Source organism: Narcine bancroftii, chromosome 1, assembly GCF_036971445.1.
Source record: "Narcine bancroftii isolate sNarBan1 chromosome 1, sNarBan1.hap1, whole genome shotgun sequence".
Classification (NCBI taxonomy): Eukaryota; Metazoa; Chordata; class Chondrichthyes; order Torpediniformes; family Narcinidae; genus Narcine; species Narcine bancroftii.
Genome location: NC_091469.1, coordinates 23,129,790 through 23,146,770, shown reverse-complemented (window position 1 = coordinate 23,146,770; position 16,981 = coordinate 23,129,790). Strand labels below are relative to the sequence as shown.

At 40.6% G+C, this 16,981-nt stretch overlaps 1 protein-coding gene across 13 annotated transcripts in view; it reads right to left on the bottom strand.

Moving 5' to 3' along the window:
• pip5k1ba (phosphatidylinositol-4-phosphate 5-kinase, type I, beta a) overlaps positions 1–16,981 on the bottom strand; it is a 200,238-nt gene that overhangs the window by 169,868 nt on the left and 13,389 nt on the right. For 10 of the 13 annotated variants that reach the window (XM_069922227.1, XM_069922219.1, XM_069922100.1 and 7 more), the window contains exon 2: positions 3,202–3,298. The exons of the other annotated variants lie outside the window; for them this stretch is intronic. The gene's annotated coding sequence lies outside the window, so the exon portion shown is untranslated. The remainder of the gene's footprint in view (positions 1–3,201; positions 3,299–16,981) is intronic. 13 annotated transcript variants of the gene reach the window in all.

Genomic DNA, 16,981 nt, shown 5'->3' with positions numbered 1-16,981 from the left:
TCTCAATCCATCAATGTCTCTCTTAAACTGTTGCTATCCTTTCCCTGCTAGCTTCCTGCCTCTCAATCCATCAATGTCTCTCTTATCTTGTAAGTACAAGGATGCATTCACATCTTGTTACAGCCCTGTACATTCCCATCTCATGATGTTTTACCTAACAGGAGTACAAGGACACCTCCCCTTCTTGTTACAGCCTTGTACAGGGTAACTCCCTACACATTCCCATCTCATGATGTTTTACCTTACAGGGGGCAGAAGCGGTGACTCCTTGGACAAGCGCTCCTTGGGGAAGTAGGTCCGGGCCAGAGCAGCGAAGAGCACAGCCAGCAGCAACAGATGGCACAACATGGCTCCATGGCATTGACAAAGCGCGGTCCTGACCGCGCTGTGTCCGGACTTGCTTGCTGTAGCCAAAAACGAACCCTTTCCACACAATACAGGCTGAATAGCCTGTTTCTATTCCTCTGTCTCTGCCCTTAAATGAGTCTCTGAATCTGTTGACTAGGGGTCTGATAGAAGAGGGGTAGCAACTGTTCCTGAACTTGTTTATGGTCAATTAGGGCATGGGAGGGAAGCTTTGCTGTCTTCTGTTGCTCTGGATTTGGCTTTGTAGCAGGTTCTGTCATTTAGGCCCTGCCACAGCTGTTCAGAATCCTTCATTGTTTCCATTCTCGTCTGGACTCTCCACTTCACTTGGGAGATGGCTTTCCATAGGTAGAACCTGGTCCTTGTGTAGTGTTTCAAATCTCCGGGCTTAAATGCCTGTGATCTGGTTCTCAGCAGGTTCCAGACTTCATTGGAGTTCTAAGGCATCTGGTTGGTGAAAACCCTGAACTATTTAGTGGGCCCTTGAGGGCAGAAGATAGGGCACTATGTGGTCTTTTAACTGGAATTAATGGGGTTTCCCAAGGCTGGGGGGGGGGGGGTCATGGAGCAGCCCTATGGTTTCTGTTATCCTTCCTTAGATGTTAGTTGAGCTGAGCAGCCAGAGAGATAGGGAGGTAGAATCCCTGGAGGGTAAATGCCGTGAATGGCAGTGGATGGCTCTGGACCTGCAAGAAAAATGATGGGACTTGGAGCTTTCATCCACAGCTGTTTTGATAAAGTTTGCAACAACCCTGGTGTAATCGTTCAGATCTTCAGCTGAATTCTTGAATACCATCCAATCCATTGATTCATGGCAGTCCTGAAACCATTCTTGAGCCTTTTGCAACTTGGTTTATATCTTCCGACTCTACACTTGGAGTCTTGTGTTCAGTTCTGGTCACTTTATTATTGGAAGGATGTAAATATTTTGGAGAGGATGCAGAGATGGTTTATCAGGATGTTGCCTTGTCCCATGAAGCAAGGTGGACAGAGCTAAGGCATTTCTCTTTGGATGAGAGATGATGATAGAGATTATGGGGGGGGGGGGGGCTTAGATAATGTGGACAACCACCAGCTTTTTCCTGTAGCTGCAATAGCAAATACTCGACAACATCTGTTGAAGTTGAATGGAGGAAAGTTTATTTTCCTTTGAGAGTGATGGTTGCCTAAATTGCATTGGCAGGAGGGGTTGAGACTCGTACAATAGGGGCATTCAAAAGACTCTCAGATAGGCACATGGATGGAAGAAAAATAAAGGGTTATGGATGTGAGGGAGGGAAGGGTTAAATTGTTGTGGAGTAGGTTTTCAAAGATTGGAACAACATAGTGGGCTGAAGGTGCCCTAACTGGCTACCTACGGGGAAGAAACACAGCCTCTAACACCAAGTGGCTACAGTGCTGGTATCTACCAGGTTGCTGGTGATACCCTGGTCAGCCTAAGGGTTGCTAGCCCCTTACCTGCATTCCCCTCCAGATGGCATCCACTGTGGTGACAATGATCCGGAACGAGTGCAGGACCTGACTGTATAGCAAAGGGAATGAACAATGATGTGTTCAGGTTTAAATATCCCGCTCTGCTGAGCAGGGGCTGTGATATACGGGGCCAGCCAATGACAGTGTGTGCTCCGACTGGTGGGCAGGCACACACCTGATTGGCAGGCTGGGCGGTGTCTAAGGGATGATGGTTTCCAATATCAGAGGTATGGTTACCTTGCCAACATAACACAGCCCATCGAGATTTCCCCGCTATATAATCATGAGCTGATCCATATTCCTACTCAGCCCCACTACCCTGCCTTCTCCCCATAACCTTTGATGCCCTGACTGATCAAGAATTCTTTTAGTCTCTGCGTTAAATACATCCAATAACATGGCCTCCACAACAGCCAGTGGCAATAAATTCCACAGATTTACCACAGTCTGGCTGAAGAAATTTCTCCACATCTCTGTTCTAAGCAGAGATAACGCCCTTCAATCCTGAAGTTGTGCCTTTTTGCCCTAGATTCTCCCAAATTTTTACATTCAAAATGTTTCAATGAGATTCCACCCCCCCCCCACCCCCCAACTATTTTCCTAATTTCTGAGAACAGGCCAAGAGTTAACAAATGCTCTTCACATGATAACCCTTAAGGACTCTTGGTACATTATTTATTACTGAGTATTTATTTTTTTCTGTATTGCACAGTTTATATTTCTGGCTTTGATTACATTTCTCTCTTTTGTATATGCTCCCTTCTTCTTGAGCACTGTTTACAATTACTGCTCAGTAGAAATTCTGCCTGGCCCATAGGAAAAAAGAATCTCAGAGTTTATGTGATGTCATGTATGTACTCTTACAATAAATTGGAACTCTGACTTTGAACTTTAATAAAGGAATGGTCAGGATGGCAGAGGCACTGTTTTTTTTCCCCCAACACCATACATTTATTTTTCAGGTGGCAGAGGTCACAGATTTGCAAATTACTACTTAAAAAAAGGCAGATAACAGCAGCAAAGCAAATTTTGTGTACTGTACCTACAATGGCTCTGGTAGTGGGGGCTAAACATCAATAGTTCCATTGTAAAGAGTGTGAAGAGCACAAAGTTTCTTGGTGTGCAAATGAAAGCCAACCTATCCTGGACACACATCTCATTAGTCAGGAAGGCACAGCAATGCCTACACTTCCTAAGGAGGTTAATGAGGAAAAGGCTATTGCCCCCATCTTGACAACTTTTTACAGGAGCACAATTTAAATCAAAATGGCCGAGAAGATCACTTGGATCTCCATTTCTTCTACTGTCATTTACCAGCCGTGTTGCTTAAATAGGGCTTAAAGAATTATAGAAGACCCTTACCACCACACAGGATTTTTTCACCCACTACCATCAGGAAGGAAGTACAGGATCATCAAAATCAGGACTGCCAGGCTGGGAAATAGCTTCTTCCCGAACACTGTGAGATTGAGAAACAGTATCCTGTAACCAAGAAAATAATCCCAAAATATTTATATTTTAAATTATACCTTTATGTACATATCTGATTACCATGTATTGTGTTTTGTACGTGTTTGTGGTCTGGAGAGATGCTGTTTTGTCCGGTTACACATGTACACTCAGATGATAACAAACTTGAACTTGAAGAGATGATGCATCATCAATTAATCAAAAGACTAGATTGTTGAGAAACCAATAGGCTTTTTATTCATTTAAGAACAAAGGCACATCCATACTGTTTGACTGTCCTTCACTGAGGAGGGGCTGTGGAACAATCACCTTTATATAGGAGCCTGTGGGGAGGGACTACAGATACAACCAGCAAATCAGTGTGCCTGACCAGACAATTATATGCAACAGTGGTTTACCACAAAAGACTCATCCCACCTCAGCCACACTCTATTCACCATCTCACATTGGGTAGAAAATTCATGTGAGCTCATGCACCACAGATAAAAAGACAGTTTATTTCCGGCATTATCAGACTCTTGAATGAACCTCACAACAGTAAAATTATGTTGTTGTTGCTCCATACCAACTGATTTCTCTTTGTAACTCTGCATTTCTACACTGCACTTTACTTGCAATACTATGCACGAGATGTCTAGCTGGATTGCCTAAAAAGCAAACTATCATTACATTTTGGAACATGTGACAATAAATGAACTCAGATGAGTGCTTGCTTGCTGGACTTCTTGTACCTTCTCAACCTGCAATATAAGAATTGAAAACAAATGCACTAATGATGTTCACATTGAAACATTAATTGTGTTGTAAACTTACACAGTAGGAAAGTGCAATGTAGAACATTTACAGAATACTACAGCACAAATTTTGTTCTTTTTGCACTACTGGTAATTATACCGAAAGAGACTGTCAACTTAGCTCATAGAATTAAAATTCTGTGGTTTCAATTAAAAATGAATCTATTTTTTATTAATGTTTTGGAGGGTACATTATTTGCAGCGAGCTCATGACTTATTAATGGAAATTATTCCCAGTCTGAATCTACACTTGTACACCAGCAAATGGACTGAGGCATAGGAGATAATTGCATGCTGCTTTCAGAAAGGATGGGATGATTGTTATTCAATTCAATGAGTCCAAGCACCACTATGGATTGGATTCAAAAGAAAATAAATTTTTCATTGCAAATATCATGAGCCTTTCCGCATTAAAACAGAATACTTATGTCCAATATGTGATAAACTTTCTGTTTCACCCTTTGGATTCCTGTTTTCCTTCCATGGTAAAATGTATCCATCTTGCTGCTGTACGTCCTGACTTTATCCCACTAAATCCCAAGAGCCCTAATACCCCGGTTCTCTTCCTTTTATGGACTGTTGCTCTTCTTTACCTTGCATCATCCTATCATTGGGATTCCTACCATACATTTCTTCTACTGCCGAGAACAAAATCCCCTGCATTCCTTTGCTAATCCTCCTCAACTATTTATCTCTCTCGATACATTGTTTGGTAAAGGAAAGAACCTTGGAAAATTTCACTACAGATGGTCATTTAAATATAGGCTTGTTGCTTTAATGCAATCATTGGTTGCTCAGTACAGCTTTGTGGTGACATATTACTGAATAATCAATCCTTCAATTTGGTATGATTTAACCTAGAATTTCCAGCGTATGCCTCAGCATTTCTCGCTGAAAATGGACAGGGCTGTGTCAGTATTTGAGGAGTTGCAAAGAGATTGGAATAATTTACCAACATTAGCAAATATCCCATCACTGATGGTATAATAGAGTAAGACTTTGGTGAAGCAACCAAAAGTGATTGGGCCTTTTGAGCTAGAGCCTAGAAGGTAGCCGTGCATCTCATTTGTCTACAGCGACTGCTAATGGAACAATCAGTTCAAGGTTCCTTTATTGTCATTTATTAGTGCAGAACAAGTAATATTGCACAAAATTGCCTTCTGCCTGCCATAAGACAAAGAGTCGCATTGGTGTTGCCCAAACTGTTACAGTACTAGAGAAAAAGTAGCAAAAAAAAAGTTACTTCAGTCATCAAGTGTCCATGGATTCACCTGCAGTCTATGTAGATGCACAGACTCCTGTGCACTCCATCAGCAACCAGAGCTCCATTTTCAAATCTTAGACACGATCAGGAAGCCTTCAGTGCCAGAGGACCTTTGGGAGCAGTCCTTGCCCTCAGCACCCTCTCAAATTTCAGCTCCGATACACGTGTCTCTTGAGTCAGCCTTCAGCAGCCTGCAATCCATGTGGTTTCCCCAACCGCAAGTCACGATAGCATGTACGCGTCTCTCAGCTGCTGAGCACCTCACTGGTCCACCATCCTGTAGGGCTGTCTCCTTTGTTTCTCCTCCTCAATAGGGATGTTCTGCACCATTATGGTATACTGCACCAGTCCACTGATCCCCAGAGTCTGCAACACCTCATAGCCACGACTGAGCTGCTTTACTGCTCCTTATCCCAGGCCCTTCAAGTTCTTCTCTTTCTCGTGCCTATCCAGTTCTCTATTGAAGAATTTCATGTACATGATTTCCACCTTAGTTAGTAGTGAAAACTTTATCGGCTTCAAGTAAAAAATGTTTTTCATATCCCCATTGAATCTTTTGCTAATTTTAAAAAAAATTAGTGCCCCTTTTGGAACCATCTGCTAATAAGAAGTGTCCCTTAAGCTACCCCAAGCCACCCTTCTCCTTGAAACACCTCCTTCAAATCTCAATCCACCTTTGCCCAAGAATAGCTAGGTTGTCCAGTTTAACCCTATAAGCTGTGATGTCTTATTCCTGGTGACCAGAAATGGGTGCAGGACTTTAGGCATGGTCTAACATTCGACTTTCTCCCCTTTCCTATCAGGCCAACGATACAAGCTTGAAAACATCAACCTTCAGATCAAGGACAGTTTCTTTCCTGTTGCCATCAGACTCTTGAACAAACCTCTGATTGGTAAATGATTATGCCCTGTACTCCAACTACAAACTAGGTACAACCTATGAAAAGCCATCTCCTGGGCGAAGCGGAGATTCCGGATGAGAATGGAAACAACAAAGCATACTCAATAGTTGTGACAGGGCAAAATGACACAACCCACTACAAAACCAAAAGTGGTGCAGTAGAAGACAGCAAAACCATTCCCAGTTGAACTCGATGCCTTCTACACCCAATTTGACCACCAGAACAAGGAAGAATCAATGCACACTCCCATGTCCCCTGATGATCCTCTGCTGTCAGCATCTGAGGATGTGTGTGAAGAGATTGAATTCAAGGAAAGCAGCTAGCACAGATGGAGTATCTGACTGAGTACAGGAAGCCTGTGCTGATCAATTTGCCAAAATATCTGCAACATCTCACTCCAGCAGGGTGGTACCCACATGTTTCAAAGGGGCCTCAATCATAGTGGTGCCCAAGAGTGTGGTAACCTGCCTATATGACTACCACTTTGCCCACTCCAAGAGTTTGGCCTCAATAACCCACTGTGCAATTGGAGCCTGGATTTCTTCATCTCGAGACCACAATCTGTAAGGACTGACAAGATCATCACCTCCACAATCTCTTTATGTACTGGAACACCACAGGGCTGCGTTCTTAGCCCCCTGCTGTATTCACTTTACACCTATGATTGCGTGGCTCAGTACAACAATAATGGCATCTACACATTTTCTGATGATACCATGCCAGTGGGTTGCCTATAAAAGGGTAATGAGTCAGCATACAGGATGGAGATTGAATGGTGCACAAACAACAACCTCACACTCAATGTCACTAAAACCAAGAAGCTGATTGTTGACTTCAGGAAGAGAAAGCCAGAGGTGTATGATCCAGTAATCATTGGGAATCAGAGATGGAGAGGGTGAGCAAATTTAAATTCCTGGGAATCAACTCAAGAGGACTTTTCCAGGCCCCAACATACTGTGGAGGTTTGGTATGACCACTTCTACAGATGTGTGGTGGAAATTGTGATGACCGCCTGCATCACAGTCTGGTCTAGGGACATCAATACCTGAGTGGAAAGCCCTGCAAAAGGTAATGGACACAGCTCAGGACATCACAGGCAAAACCCTCCCCATCATCAATAAAATCGTCATGGAATGCTACCATTGGAGAGCAGCAGCAATCAAAGATCCACACCACCCAGGACATGCTCTATTCTCACTGCTACCACCAGGAAAGAGGTACAGATGCCACTGTTATCCCGCCAACAGACTCCTAAAGGAACTCAGAGACTCATTTAAGGACTCTTACATTACACATTATTCATTACTGAATTTTTTAATTTCTGTATTGCACAATTTGTTTGCATTCCTTTATTTACATTTCTCTCTTTTGTTTAAATCTTTAGTACAGTTTTTTGGACTACTGATAGACAAGTAGAAATTCTGTCTGGCCCGCAGGAAAAAGAATCTTAGGGTTGTCTGTGATATCATGCATGTACTCTGACAATAAATCTGAACTTTGATTTTTTTTCTTGACATCCTGCACTTTCTCCTTGTAAAACTATGCCCTGCACTTTTGTATTATTATCACACTACTTGCTGTACTCTAGTATGGGTTGACTTGAGTGGATAGCACCCCAAAAAAGCTTGGTAGATGGAACAATAAATAATTCACATACTCCTGCAGTGACATTCTGAGACTGTGACATGCCTTTCATAACTTGTGGGATAATTCGGCACACCATTCCATTTTCATTCTGCTATGTAATGGCTCAACATTGCAACTGTAACCTTTGCTGTCATTCCCAGATAAATTTTCACCTTTACTCTAATGATTCACCAACTTTTTCACCCACAGACCAACTCCGGTTTTCCTTCACATACCACAAATTGCCTGCAACAAACCTATAGACCACCAAATTAGGATATGTGAGAGGTAGGAGGTTGTGGGGGATGGAGATGGCTAGCAAGTTTGAACCTCTTCCCAGTCTACCAATGGGAATTTTTATATCTTCTGAGAAATCCATTTTGAGAAGAGACAAGGGAAAGATCACTGATAGGTCATGGCTTCTGGTTGTTTACATATCTATTTCGCTGACCAGCAGGTCAGGGAGAATTATTGGAGTATTTTAAAAGATAGATAATTTTTTGAACAATTGGAGAATTGAGGGCAATGGGGAACTGGCTCAGAGGGGGAAATGAGGCCTAGGGCAGAACAACCGTGATCTTACTGAACGACGTGACAGATTTGAGGCACCAAGTAACCTCCCCTGCTTTCTTATGATCTTCTGTAAAAGAAAGGTATATATCAAAGCTGCAAGTTGCAGATCAGACTAGAAGGAGAATGCTTGAAGTGCACAGGCTCTTCACGTGCACAACTAGTTTTGTCTCAACTTTATTAAAACCAAAAAGACCTTATTCACAATAAGTTATTTACAAACAGAAACCCACTTTGCACTCAGTTCTGTATCCATACATTTCTATCACTGTACATTGTTCCATTCTTTTCTATTTGTACCATTGCCACCACTGAGGCACCTTGGTGATACTCTCCTCTGTTTGAAGGGCTTCCCCTCAGTCTCAGTCCTTCCCCACAGTACCCTCATTTTGGCTACACCAAGCCTCAGTGCGTACTCCTACAACATGGAATGTGCTACAACAATGTGCATCTTTCACCAAGTTGATGGTCTTCCAGCAGTTCTGGATGTCTTACTCTGCGTGCATCTCCAGGAAAAGCCTGTAAATCAGAGTGCTTTCTCATGCTGCTGCTGGGGATGAACTGTGTGTGACAAGGACTTTTTCCCCACACACTTAGAAAATCTGCATTCTGCAAATTAGGTGACTACCTCCACTCCATCTTGGGGACAATGTGCGCTGTGGGTGATATTCCGATTGTACAGGAAGGAGCTAACTAAGAGACTCCCTCTCACTGCCAGCCAGGCCAAGTCCTGGTGCTGGGTTGAGCTTGTACAACCTGAGTCTCAATATGGACCAGACAAAGGAGGTGATCGTGGTCTTCAGGAGGACAAGGAATGACCATCCTTCTCTATACATCAACAAATCTGTAGTAGAGAATGGAAAGCACCAAGTTCCTTGGAGTTCACTTAAATATTGACCTATTGTGGACACTCAACGTCTCATTTGTCAGGAAGGCACAACAGCAACTATACTTTCTGAGAAGACTGAAGCAGGCAAAGCTACCGGCCACCATTATGTCAACCTTTCACAGGAGCTCTATTGAGAGCATCCTGGCTGGTTGCATCACAGTATGTTATGGTTTCTGCAGAGCAATGTATCGGAGGTCAATCCACAGGACCATAAGAATGGCAGAGGATCACGGGAATATCATTCCTATCCCATTGACATGATCTACGGGGATCATTATCTGAAGAGGGCACACAAAATCATTGAGGACACCATCCACTCTGCCCACAGCATATTTCAGTTGTTCCTGTCTTGGAAGAGGTGCAGGAGTATCATAGCCAGTACCACCAGGCTGAGGAACAGCTTCTTCCCACAGGCAGTGAATTTTAAAAAAATTATTTAAAAATGTTTCCATACACTTAATCATTACACAATAAAATGTGCGCTTAAATTGAAGAAATTTTCATTTGTTACATGTTCTCTCCCTCTCCAATCCCCTCATCCCCCTCCCCTTCATAAAGATTATATATTATAGAAAATTATATATAATATAGAAAGAATAAAAAGAGAGAGAAACAGTGTATTATCGTGGACTGCCCAGAGCATCATTCCCCACCACAATGGAACTCAACAAAATTTTTCTGATAATTTTCCATTTAAGGAAGGTTAGCACAGGCCTGAAGAGGCTAGAAGAAGATTTTTACATATTTATACCTAAAAATAATTTATACAGGCTCCAGATTTGCAAAAAATATATAGAGCATTTATTTCTCAAATTGTATGTAATTTTCTTTCAATGAATACAGCTTTGAATTTCTGCATTCCATCTTGCCATATCTGATTTGCAAGTCACTGCAATACATTTTCTTGCTACTAATGCCAATGCTATTTTAACAAATTTCATTTGATATATTGAAAATTTTAATTTGGGTCTTGTTCCTTCTATATTTCCCAGTAGAAATAAATCTGGGTTTAATGGAAATACTATACCTGTAACTTGTTCTAAAAGGTTTTGTAGATCCACCCAAAAAGGTTTTTTACTTTAAAACAGAGGTTCTCAACCTTTTTCTTTCCACTCACATACCACTTTAAGTAATCCTCTTCCATCAGTACTCTGTGATTAGTAAGGGATTGCTTAAGGTGGTATGTGAGTGGGAAGGGAAGGTTGAGAATCACTGCTCTAGACCCAATTGTTACAGAAATGTTTTGCTTGAGAAAAAATGTCATTGGCCATTTTCTTTGGGTTATGAAACCGTGCACTTAACGAGTCAATTAGGTACATTTAAAACAGTGGTTTTCAAACTTTTCTTTCCTCCCACATACCACTTTAAGCAATCCCTTACTAATCACAGGGCACCTATGGCATAGGGAATTCTTAAAGTGGTATGTGAATGGAAAGAAAAAGGTTGAGAACCACTGCCTTAGAACAGGACCAAATTGAATGCAGGAAAATGGCTATCTCTTCACCAGACTCAAAACATTGATCTATCTGATTTCATTCTATTTAATTTTTGTGGTGTTAAATGTAGCTAATGTAAAAAATTAAACTGAACTAATCTATATCTTACATTAATAGTATTTATCATACTATCTTGACAAAGATCTAACCATCTTTGCTCAATTATAACATTCAGATCTAACTTCTATAATTTAATTGCTCCTTTTTGCAATAAAAGATACATTGCGAAAGTAATTTTTTTGGTATTTCCTCTCCTAATAAGTATTTATTTTTGATGCTTTTAATACCCTAACTAGATCAGATAATTAAAAATTGATTTTCCCTTGAAAGGTAGTGAGAATGTTGAACAACCAAAGGAATTGCTCACACAAACCATCCAAGACTCTCATATGAACAAAACAATATATATTTGTATAGATGAACTACTTGTCCTGCATATGTATTATTTGTCTGTATGTGGGTTATGTCTGGTTGTGTCTGCATGTTTTGCACTGTGGACTGGAGGACACTGTTTCATCAGGTTGCACTTGTACAATCATAATGAAAATAAACTTGATTTCTTTTACTTGACTTGTTTGTGAGGCCTGGTGATGAGGCATTCAATTAGATGACCTCGACTGTCTAGTTCTGGAACTACTCCATTGTGTTTATCGAGTTCTTGTTTTTCGGTAACTACCAGATATTCTGTGCTGACCACTCTCTGATGACATTGTGGTCAAAGGTAATGGACTGGAAAAGCATTTCCATGAAGGATAGATAATGTTGCAAAGTCCAGCTATACACATAGTGGCACTTGGTGCCCTCATATTTTGGTTCCACGCACAGCCTGATGCGGCCACACATGAAGATGAAGATGAGGGCCACATTGGCAAACCAGTGTCCCCATTGACTGGGGACTTGTATGTACATGGCAACCTTTTGGACCCCTGCATGAACTGGAAGATTGCTCTGATGACCGCTGGGAGAAGGTGCAAGGGATGCGCAATTAATTTGGTCTCAACTACTTTACCAAGTTACATCTTCATCCATGTTAGTTAACAAGTGGAGATTTTTATTGCTCTGAATGAAATGGAATTAGTTTAAATGGTTCTCTATGGAAAAAATGTGAAATCAAATTTCCAAGGCAACTGAAAGCTCCTAATTTTAAATAACAAGACATTTGGTTTGTTTTTAAAAATAATAATTTTCTCAGAAAATATTTGGTTTAATTTTATTTACCCTAGTAATCGGAGTGCTGCTGGCAAAGGCACATATCATTGCTCATCCCTAATTGTTCACATGAAGCTGATTTTAAACAAAGCTTGTACTGTGCAAATTATTATTAAAAAAAAATCAAATGCCTTGTATCAAATCTGTGCGTCTCCAGTTGCTTTCAAAATCTAGTTTTACTTTTCTCCATGGAGATTAAAGGGATTCTCTTTAACTTGCCATGGTAATGAACCCCATTTGCCATTTAATTATGATTAACAATATCATGATATGTTATCATGAAGGATCCTTGACTCAAATCATTGATGTTTTCTCTCCCTAGAGATGCTGCTCAATGTTCTGACCATTTCCAGCACTTTCTGATATTAATACAATCTCCAAGCAAACAGTTCTTGCCTCAAAAGGATGCAGCACTGTGATCTTTTGGTGCATCCTGTGGTAGAAGTGCTCCTAATGTGCTCTTGGGTGTAATGTTCTTGTACTTTGGCCCTGTGACAATGAAGGAGCAGCAATGCATGTCCAGGTTCAGATATCTGAAATCCTTGTTCTTCCTGCCCTTAGCCTCTCAATGCTAAAGGTGACACAGGCAAAGTAGTCTTGGCAAGTCACTGCAGTGCCGTTTACAACTACGTGCTCCATCACAGCACAAATTAATACTTTGGGTGAGAATCAGGTGCCAACAAGTAGCTTTCTTGAGAGCTGTTGGAGCTTCACTTATTCAGGCAGAGAAAGCATTCTGTTACAATCTTGACTTGTATCTTATAGATGGTGAAATTACTGTTCTTTTATCTGTGCACATGTGTGGCTGATTCAATTAAGGTTTATTGCAGAGAATATTTTCAAGTCATCCACTTTTGCAATGGGTTAGGTGTTACACAAGGTTTGAGTGGTTAAAGCTGCAGATTTATTTCAGAGGCCTTGAGTAACGTAGGCAGAAGTTTATAATGATCTTGAATTTTTAAAGCATTTTACTTAATATTTCAGGAATGCAGTGGTCAGTAAATTGTATTTTAATTTACTAAATTTAAATTACACCACTTCCTTGATTACAATTGACATAATATAGTATGCCTGCACTTCAATAAACTAGTATTTGTTGCTTGGATTTCCAGCAAGAATAGAAAATTTTAATTTTATTCATAATAATAAAAAATACAGAAAAGACAAACAGTGTGAAACTTTTTGCATTTTCAGTCATTCAGTCAATGCATTCAGTGTTATGGTTCCATGCACAAACAACAGTGTTGGCAAATCTAAAACTATCCAAGAAGAGCAGGGTGACCCACCTCAATGACTATCAGCCAGGGGCATTGACATCCTACTAATTATGATGATGTGCTTTGAGAGGTTGGTTATGGAGCGAAACAACTCCAATCTCAGGAAGAACTTGCACCCACTCCAATTTGTTTATTGTCACATCCAGTTAACAGCAGATGGCATCTTGCTGGCCCCCAATTCTGCATTTGATCACCTGTACCAAAGGAACACCTGCATCAGGTTGCTGTTTACTACCCCATGGTGTTCTACAGCATCATACCAGCAAAACACATGACAAAATGAAATGATGTTGGACTCTCTCCATCCCTCTGTAACTGGATAGATTTCCTCATTGGCAGACCCCAAATCAGTGTACATTGACAAAAGACCTTCTCCACACTGACCATCAAAACAGGGACAACCCAAGGTTGCACGTTTTGTCCATGACTCCATCGCTTGCACAGCCATGACTGTGCAGCTGTTCACCTCCAAGTCAATCTACAAATTCGCTGACACCACTGGTGTTGGCCAAATAAAGAACCTGGTTGGGTGGTGCCAGAAAAACAACCTTATTCTCTACATCACCAAGACCAAGGAACTTATTGGTGATTTTAGGAAGGGCAAGAGGAGGAACCACACACTTATCCACATGGGTGGAATGGATGTGGAGGGAGTCAGAACTTCCAAGTTACGAGGGATCTATCTCAGAAGACATTTTCTGGAGTCAGAACATCGAAGCAAATGTAAAGAAGCCACACCAATGCTTTACTTTCTAAGGAGACTGAGGAGATTTGGCAGGTTGCCAAATACTGTCACTAATTTTTACAGGTGTCCCATGCAAATTATACTGACTAGATGCATCACAGCCTGCTTTGACATATAGTGCCCAGGAATGCAGAAGATAGTAAACATTGCCAGGTCCATCACAGGCTCTGACCTCCCTCAAGAAGGCAGTCAACATCAAATAATGCAACGATTTCTCAATATTGCAATGAAGTGTCCATCTGGTCATTCACAGCTGAGCTTCCTGGAGTGAGATATGACTCACAGCCTTCTGAACTTATGGTTGAGACAATTTTGTGCTAAATCATGAATGTACCTCAGATGCAGGCAGAACAGAAAAAAAAAAGAGAACCATTAGAAAAAGACTACAATTACAAATAACTACCACTGCAAATATTTAAGCAAAATTTAAAAAAGATTCTCACTCCAAAATCTGAACCCAAATTTTGTTTCTCCCAGGATATGTTTGGTGTGGGTTGATGTGACTTTGTTGTGAGACACAAGAACTTCTAAAGGGAACAAACTTCAGAGCCCGCAAGGGGCTCTGGTCAATTGTTCATTGGGCTTCAGGATACTAGTCATTTGCAATAAGTTTCAATGACAGACAAAAAAAAACTCCAACACAATGCAACAACCCACACCAGGATCCAAAGATTGTAGACCTTTCCCACTATGCTGATCACAGCAGCACTCACAAACCTCAAATTCAGAGGTTTTGGGTTCAGGATCCGTTCCGAAGAACAAAGCACAAAAACCAGAGGTGCAACTACTCTACTCTTTCAATGTCGTACTGTCAAGAGAGCCATTTTCCCAATGATATATGTAAAAAAAATACCAAGGTACCTGATGGCCTGGCCAATATTTATTCCTCAATTGACATCAGTAAAATTCACACCAACATCTTTTTAATCTTCCCACCTTTCACCCTAATCCAGAATATCTATATCATATATATATATTTGAGTGGTTGATGATCAGATTAGATGTTGGGCTGAAAGGACATTTTTGTGCTGTATCTCTTATCTCCATGCTTTTTGAAGAGTCTTAGACTTGTTGGCTTTAGTTATAAACCTACATAATGAAGTAGATTTGTTAAACAAAAACCCTCTTTTGAGAGAGAATATGGATGCCATTCAATAATTTAATTTCCCTAATTTATTCATGCTCTTGAACAAACTTACTTCACAAATTCAAAAGTCAAATTAGGTTTTGCAGAACTCTTCCAAAATTAAAAGAGGAACTGTGCCATATTGTACAGCTTCAAAGTGCATGCTACCGGTTCGGTTAATTGCATAGATCCTGGTTTTTGAAGTTGCCTCAAGCCACATGAACAAGAGCAACCTTGGTCACATTCAGCTTCCCTCTGGATCTTTATCTCCATTAACCAATTCCCAAAATGAACAGGATGCTCAGACCACATTAGATATGTGCTGAAGACACCTTGGCTTTCAATGTTCTTGGGAAACCAATCGAGACATGGAGAGATGTAGGAATCAGAGACAGAATTAAACCTATCAACTTCCCAGATATTATTCTGTGGAACTCAAGAAGGAACAGTAATTTTCCCCCACAATTTAACCTCCAACTTATGAAGACAGTCTATTCCATCACTATTGGCTTGCTGAACATAGAAACAGATGGTTCACAAAATTTCCACGTCTCTTACATTTCAAAGCTTTTCAAATATTGCTACAGACAACTGAAAAGCCTCGAAGTAGGGGAAAGGATCACCAAAAATTTTTGCATTTCTTCTCCTGCAACATGTTGACATTTTACATTCTCGACTGGCCTTTTAACCAACTTGGATTGAATAAAGGATTTTGGTGCTAATAAATCTTCAGGCTCAAACTAGTGTCTGTGAGGAATCATACACATTCATTGTTTTCCAATTATAAAAATGGAATCCTACAAACTAATAATTTAATCAGGAGAAACGGTTGAAAAATTATCCATCACAATAGCAGTGGAGAGAAAAGCAAAACACTAAATCTCTTGATTAAATTACACAAGACTGGAAAAGCCAATGCTTCTGACCCCTGTTACCTAGTATCATAACCAATGATGGAGAAAACATTGCACAAATTGTTGCCTGGCAACTTGACTGACTGCTGTAGGTTTAACCTGTCAAAATATTCTGCAGCTGCAGCAGTGCTACAGAATTAAAGGCACACAAAAAGACCAACTAAAATGATTTTGGGCTTTGCATCCTCATTCCCCTCTTCCAGGCATTTTCTCTGATAACATTCCAATGAATCGGCCTGGGATTTATTCTTTTACCTTTAAGATATTTGGCTCTTGGGAAATCATTTGGCTAGGGCAGCATTTATTGCCCATTCCAAAATGGTCCTGAACTGAAGAATTCCAGAGTACAGCTTGGAGAGAGTGGGTCAGGTCAGATGGGCAAGGACATAAATTTCCTGCTAGAAGATGTGAATGAACTAGAAATATTCTTCCCTCTTCCCCACCCCCATAATCATCTGATATCTTTGAGATAATTACTGACACCCGTTTTTAATTTTTCATTAACTTGAATTTACTCGGATACTGGTTTTATTTTTTCCGAGGATGATTGGTTAGATATCTGTTATGATAGTGTAACTAGATTGATAAATGGATGTTATGCAATGATTAACTATAATTTTTTACATCAATTATACTCAACACCTGAAAAATCAGATTTGTGTTTTAGATGTGGTAATTCAGTTGGAACTTTTTTTCATGCTGTTTGGTCATGTATACATATACAATCTTTTTGGAAGAAAATTCAATTGCGGATTCTCGGACTGAGCAGTTGGCACTGAAAAGGGATTGGAAGTGTTCTGACCATCGATTGAGGATGGAGATCTTGTCGCTGAAGAGGATTTCGCCATCTGAGCTGCACA